The sequence below is a fragment of the Chelonia mydas genome, chromosome 7, assembly GCF_015237465.2.
Source record: "Chelonia mydas isolate rCheMyd1 chromosome 7, rCheMyd1.pri.v2, whole genome shotgun sequence".
Classification (NCBI taxonomy): Eukaryota; Metazoa; Chordata; order Testudines; family Cheloniidae; genus Chelonia; species Chelonia mydas.
In genome coordinates this window covers 1,052,776-1,059,915 of record NC_057853.1, presented here as the reverse complement: position 1 = coordinate 1,059,915, position 7,140 = coordinate 1,052,776, and the positions used below count along the sequence as shown (strand labels likewise).

The window sequence follows — 7,140 nt, the reverse complement described above, 5'->3', positions numbered from 1 at the left end:
TTCAAGGTAAGAAAAACACTTGTACTTTTTCCTAGTCATTATCCACCGACAAGAGTAAAATGTGACAGGCTAGTTAGTTAGTTAGCTTCAAAGGTATTTGCAGCCAATGACTAGCTGTGGATTTCTATAGTTATTATTTGCATACTCTGATTACATTGGTAATGGAATATTATTAATGGAAAGGGGCCCCTCTAGGTTCTCTTGCAGGGGGCCTCCAAATGTACTGCTAGGGCACTACCATGACCGCTTACTTTGCTTAAGAGCCTGTGAGGTGGGACCGTGCCAAGTGCACCAGGCCAGCTGGATCGCTCTTGGCCACATGCTTGCTGACACCCTCGAAGAATTCTAAAAATTATACTGTGTTAGTTCAGCTGGTCAATTTCCCGGTGCAGAAAAGCCCCAGTTCTGCAAGCAGAGACCACTTCTGAAGATGTGAAAATGCAAAAATACCAAATATCCCAGGAATGCCTCATTAAAAATTGTTAAGAAAATATGTAAATTGCCGTATAGGGCAAACCAACCTACTGCGCTAGAGGAAGCAAAAAGTGCTACTTTGCATGAGTCAGAGTTGGAGGTTCATATTTGGTCATTTGCCAGCAAAGATTAGGAACCCGCTGCCCTTTACCCGTCATTGTGGTAAGCAGAGGTAGAGTCGCAAGGGGCGTTATTCAGTGCTGGCCGTAGCTGTTGCAAGCCATCTGTGTACGCACATGGCATTTGAAGACCCACCTGCAGGAGAACTAGAACAGGGCCTTGTCACCCAGCAACACTCCTCAGTGGAGCTGGGCCTGTGGAGGGGGTTGAATGGGAATTTGATCTTTCCTGAAAAGTCTGGATTTCTCAATCTCACCACTAAGGCTCCAAGATCAGAATGCTCCCTAGTAGGGGGGAAGAGCAGACAGCCACCATGGACTGACGTGCTGACTTCTTTGTGGACTATCTCAAGATGGACAGAGAGAGATCTTTTTCTCACCTGGTTTTAAAATAATTGTGGCCTGTAAACAAGCTTGAATACCATTTATACATTGAAAAGTGCATGTAAATTTGTAATGGAATCAGATGCGCTGTGAGGAAATGAGTGGTTCTCAAACTGTGGGTTGGGACCCCAAAGTGGGTTGTGACCCCCTTTGAATGGGGTCGCCAAGGCTGGCTTAGACTTGCTGGGGCCTGGGGCTGAAGCCCGAGCTCCACTGCCCAGAGCCAAAGCCAAAGCCAAAGCCGGAGGGCTTCAGCCCTGGGTGGTGGGGCTCAGGTTGCTGGCCCCCTGCCTGGGGCTGACGCCTTTGAGCTTCAGCTTTGGCCCCCCTGCCCAGAGCGGTCGGGCTCAGGCTTTAGCTCCCACCCCAACCCCTGGGCAGTGGGGCTTGAGCAGGCTCAGACTTCGGTCCCCCCCTCCTGGGGTCATGTAGTAATTTTTGTTGTCAGAAGGGGGTTGCGGTGCAATGAAGTTTGGGACCCCCTGTGCTAGAGAACATGGACTGTATAAAACATTCTGGCACATTCTTCTAGGTTTTACTAAATGACGGGCTCTCTGCATCTGGCCTCGCTCCCTTACATTACATCTCATGGGAGACTTCCACCTGATATCTGCTGGGAGAGCAATACAGTGGAGCACAGACAATCCAGGAAGTTTTTGGAAAATGTAGGGGACAATTTCCTGGTGCAAGGGCTGGAGGAACCAACTAGGGGCAGAGCTCTTCTTGACCTGCTGCTCACAAACCGGGAAGAATTAGTAGGGGAAGCAAAAGTGGATGGGAACCTGGGAGGCAGTGACCATGAGATGGTCTAGTTCAGGATCCTGACACAAGGAAGAAAGGAAAGCAGCAGAATACGGACCCTGGACTTCAGAAAAGCAGACTTTGACTCCCTCAGGGAACTGATGGGCAAGATCCCCTGGGAGAATAACATGAGGGGGAAAGGAGTCCAGGAGAGCTGGCTGTATTTTAAAGAATCCTTATTGAGGTTACAGGGACAAACCATCCCGATGTGTAGAAAGAATAGTAAATATGGCAGGCGACCAGCTTGGCTTAACAGTGAAATCCTTGCTGATCTTAAACACAAAAAAGAAGCTTACAAGAAGTGGAAGATTGGACAAATGACCAGGGAAGAGTATAAAAATATTGCTCGGGCATGCAGGAGTGAAATCAGGAAGGCCAAATCACACCTGGAGTTGCAGCTAGCAAGAGATGTTAAGAGTAACAAGAAGGGTTTCTTCAGGTATGTTAGCAACAAGAAGAAAGTCAAGGAAAGCGTGGGCCCCTTATTCAATGAGGGAGGCAACCTAGTGACCGAGGATGTGGAAAAAACTAACGTACTCAATGCTTTTTTTGCCTCTATCTTCACGAACAAGGTCAGCTCCCAGACTACTGCACTGGGCAGCACAGCATGGGGAGGAGGGGACCAGCCCTCTGTAGAGAAAGAAGTGATTCGGGACTATTTAGAAAAGTTGGACGTGCACAAGTCCATGGGGCCAGAGGCACTGCATCCGAGAGTGCTAAAGGAGTCGGCGGATGTGATTGCAGAGCCATTGGTCATTATCTTTGAAAACTCATGGTGATCGGGGAAAGTCCCGGACGACTGGAAAAAGGCTAATGTAGTGCCCGTCTTTAAAAAAGGGAAGAAGGAGGATCCTGGGAACTACAGGCCAGTCAGCCTCACCTCAGTCCCCGGAAAAATCATGGAGCAGGTCCTCAAGGAATCAATTCTGAAGCACTTAGATGAGAGGAAAGTGATCAGGAACAGTCAGCATGGATTCACCAAGGGCAAGTCATGCCTGACTAATCTAATTGCCTTCTCTGATGAGATAACTGGCTCTGTGGATGAAGGGAAAGCAGTGGACGTGTTGTTCCTTGACTTTAGCAAAGCTTTTGACACTGTCTCCCACAGTATTCTTGCCAGCAAGTTAAAGAAGTATGGGCTGGATGAATGCACTATAAGGTAGGAAGAAAGTTGGGTAGATTGTCGGGCTCAACGGGTAGTGATCAATGGCTCCATGTCTAGTTGGCAGCCAGTATCAAGCGGAGTGCCCCAAGGGTCGGTCCTGGGGCCGGTTTTGTTCAGTATCTTCATAAATGATCTGGAGGATGGTGTGGATTGCACCCTCAGCAAGTTTGCAGATGATACTAAACTGGGATGAGAGGTAGATATGCTGGAGGGTAGGGATAGGATACAGAGGGACCTAGACAAATTGGAGGATTGGGCCAAAAGAAATCTGATGAGGTTCAACAAGGACAAGTGCAGAGTCCTGCACTTAGGACGGTAGAATCCCATGCACCGCTACAGACTAGGGACCGAATGGCTAGGCAGCAGTTCTGCGGAAAAGGACCTAGGGGTGACAGTGGACGAGAAGCTGGATATGAGTCAACAGTGTGCCCTTGTAGCCAAGAAGGCCAATGGCATTTTGGGATATATAAGTAGGGGCATTGCCAGCAGATCGAGGGACGTGATCGTTCCCCTCTATTTGACACTGGTGAGGCCTCATCTGGAGTACGGTGTCCAGTTTTGGGCCCCACACTACAAGAAGGATGTGGAAAAATTGGAGAGAGTCCAGCGAAGGGCAACAAAAATGATTAGGGGACTGGAACACATGACTTATGAGGAGAGGCTGAGGGAACTGGGGATGTTTAGTCTACGGAAGAGAAGAATGAGGGGAGATTTGATAGCTGCTTTCAACTACCTGAAAGGGGGTTCCAAAGAGGATGGCTCTAGACTGTTCTCAGTGGTAGCGGATGACAGGACAAGGAGTAATGGTCTCAAGTTGCAGTGGGGGAGGTTTAGGTTGGATATTAGGAAAAACTGTTTCACTGGGAGGGTGCTGAAACACTGGAATGCGTTACCTAGGGAGGTGGTGGAATCTGCTTCCTTAGATATTTTTAAGGTCAGGCTTGACAAAGCCCTGGCTGGGATGATTTAATTGGGGATTGGTCCTGCTTTGAGCAGGGGGTTGGACTAGATACCTCCTGAGGTCCCTTCCAACCCTGATAGTCTGTGATTCTATGATTCTATGCACAGTCTGCTGCTACAGATATAAGCAGTGCTACAAGCCAGAGCTTGGAAGCCTCATTAACCTCAGAGCAGCTGTGCTACGGATCAGGGAGGGAGGGAGACCAGAACTGAGTTAGCTGTCAAAACTATAATTAAGGAAATGTCCATCTTATCGACATTTTCCTTTCCTCTATAAGCCCCATGAAAATATACAATCTCATTTATTGGGGCCCTAGAGATTCAGCAGAGAACTTGCACAAACCAGCAGACAAACCAGAATTGCCACAGCCACATCCAGGGTGGGAAGTGCTCCGCATAACTTAAAACAATAGACTGGCGAGGCACAAAGCGTGTGCAAATCATTTCATAATCGCACTGGAAATGCCTTAAACTGAAGCAGAGACCTCAGAGTTCCTCCTGAAGAGTGCGCCAAGCTACATTTGTAATTATGACTCCTCAGCTGATACTAAATAGCGTCATATGCTCCCCTGGATGCACAGCAGGTCTCCCATGGATGCCAATGGGAGGTATGTACAAAGATCAAGGGAAGAATAAGGCTTTTATGTACTAACTAAAAGTTGCATTAGAAACATTTTTGTTCCATTCAGCATTCCTCAGTAGAAGAAAAATGATGCAGGGCATCTTTAGGATTACAGGTGTCTCTGTTTTCTTGTATCAGAGGAGCAGCCGTGTTAGTCTGTATTCGCGAAAAGAAAAGGAGGACTTGTGGCACCTTAGAGACTAACCCATTTATTTGAGCATAAGCTTTCGTGAGCTACAGCTCACTTCATCGGATGCACTCAGTGGAAAATACAGTGGGGCGATTTATAGACACAGACCATGAAACAATGGGTGTCACCACACACACGGTAACGGAGTGACCAGGTGAGGTGAGCTATAGCCAGCGGGGGGGGGGGGGGGAACCGTTGGTCCTGATAATCAAGCTGGGCCATTTCCAGCAGTTGACAGGAGCGTCTGAGGAAGCGTGGGGGGGAATAAACAGGGGGACACAGTTTCACTTGTGTAATGACCCGCCCACTCCCAGTCTCTCCTCAAGCCTAACGTAATGGTGTCCAGTTTGCAAATTACTTCCAATGCAGCAGCCTCTCCTTGGAGTCCGTCTTTGAAGTTTTTTTGTTGAAGAATGGCCACTTTTAGGTCTGTAATCGAGGGCGGGGGAGGGGGGGGTCTCTGGGGGGGCGGGGCTCCCGGCGTGCGGGGGAGGGGAGGGTCTCTGGGGGGCGGGGCTCCCGGCGTGCGGGGCGGGGGTGGGGGTCTCTGGGGGGGCTGGGGCTCCCCGGGCGCGGGGCGGGGGGTCTCTGGGGGGCGGGGCTCGCGACGCGCGGGGCGGGGGGGTCTCTGTGGGGGCGGGGCTCCCGGCGCGCGGGGTGGGGGAGGGGAGGGTCTCTGGGGGGGCGGGGCTCCCGGCGCGCGGGGCGGGGGAGGGGGGGTCTCAGTGGGGGCGGGGCTCCCGGCGCGCGGGGCGGGGGAGGGGGGGTCTCAGTGGGGGCGGGGCTCCCGGCGCGCGGGGCGGGGGAGGGGAGGGTCTGTGGGGGGGCGGGGCTCCCGGCGCGCGGGGTGGGGGAGGGGAGGGTCTCTGGGGGGGCGGGGCTCCCGGCGAGCGGGGCGGGGGAGGGGGGTCTCAGTGGGGGCGGGGCTCCCGGCGCGCGGGGGGGGGGGAGGGGGTCTCGCGCGCAGCGTTGGGCGCGCTGCCAGCGGCGGTTGGCGCCCCGCGCTGAGGGAGGCGCGCGCCGGCCGCTGCCGCCCCTGAGGTGAGGCGGCCCCCAAATCCCAGCCCAAGCGGCTTCCCCCCCCGGGAGCCCCCCAGCGCTGGGGGCCCGCGCCGCCCCTCCATCGCCGCTCCCCTGGCGGCGGCGGGGCCTGCCCGGCGGTCTGCGGCTGGCTGAGCTCCGGGCTGCAGCGGCCCGTGTCGGCGGCACTTTCCTTCTCCGGATCCCCGGGTGTCACGCCCCGTCCCCGGGATCTGGGCCCCAGGCTCCCCGGTGCGTCACCTCGTCTGTGTCTGGTGGTAGCGCCCGGGCGTCAGGGCTCGGCGCTGTACAAAGGCAGAACAGAGCGACGGCCCCCGCCCCCAGGAGCTGAGGTCCGTGGACTCCTCCCTCTGCGGTCTCGGGGCGTCAGAGGGAGAGGCCCGTTCTTCCCAGTCTGGACGTGTTTGGCACCCAGGCGCGTGTAAGCACCAGAGCTTCGTCCCGTAGCTGTCACGGGGAGGGGCGTGGAAAGCCGGAGTGACACGGGCCTGGCGCGGCACGCGCACCGTGCATTGTTTAGTGTCGCAAACAAGCAATGCCGGGTGTGTTGGAAACTGCTGGAACCCACTGGGAGCAAAGGCCACTGACCTCCTGAGCAGCTTCGTCATTTAAAATGCAAAGAAACAAAACCCGCACAAGTGATCAAAACCCTGAGAGAGCTGCAGTTATGTTAACTGGTTGGTTTCAGAGTAGCCGTGTTGGTCTGTATTCGCAAAAAGAAAAGGAGGACTTGTGGCCCCTTTCTTTTAACGGGTGGGATGTTTGTGTCAGAAAGTTTTAGGGTAACATGGTAAATCAATCAACTGTCTCATTAGCCTATGTATAGCTGTGACATTGCTTGCATTTATTGCAGGGGTAGACTGCCATTATTCCTTTGATTATCAAATAGTAAAAAGTACAAGGATAAAAGGGCTGCTTGCCTGGCAGAATCTCTTTAGGGCAAAGGCTTTACCAATCCATGTGTTTTTGGAACGTTTTCAAATACCTCATTATTTTGAAGTAAATAACCATTTTATTATACTAACTGTTACTTTAATGTTCTTAACTGAAGCATGACAAAAGACAAGGTATCACGCTGGTTTAGTACAGAGCGGAGCCTAACAGTTGTTAGGCATTGTAAAATTTAACAGTATAAATGTAATTAAAAATGGAATTTTTGTTTTAGTAACTTGGCAATACTTTTTCTTTCTGCTAATGTTTAATGTATACCTTGATCTACTTTACTATACACATCTGCAGCTGGTTTTCTGGTTCCTTGGATTCCCAGTCTGGCACTTAGTGGTCACCACACGATAATGTATGGTTGGTTCTAAGAGTGATATTTGAGGTCCTTTCTATATAAAGGGGTTAAAGTAATTCCTGCTATAAGTATACTACAGTTGTA

The 7,140-nt window shown here is 51.9% G+C and overlaps 1 protein-coding gene across 5 annotated transcripts in view; it reads left to right on the top strand.

The window, feature by feature from the left end:
* Window positions 1–5,689: 5,689 nt before the first annotated feature.
* The window catches only part of IHO1 (interactor of HORMAD1 1), a 44,721-nt gene continuing 43,270 nt past the window's right edge, over window positions 5,690–7,140 (top strand). For 2 of the 5 annotated variants that reach the window (XM_043551870.1, XM_037904052.2), the window contains exon 1: window positions 5,690–5,756. The gene's annotated coding sequence lies outside the window, so the exon portion shown is untranslated. Of the gene's footprint in view, window positions 5,757–5,851; window positions 6,178–7,140 lie in introns of those variants that run through there. The other 3 variants (XM_043551868.1, XM_043551869.1, XM_043551867.1) reach the window with 3 other exon arrangements.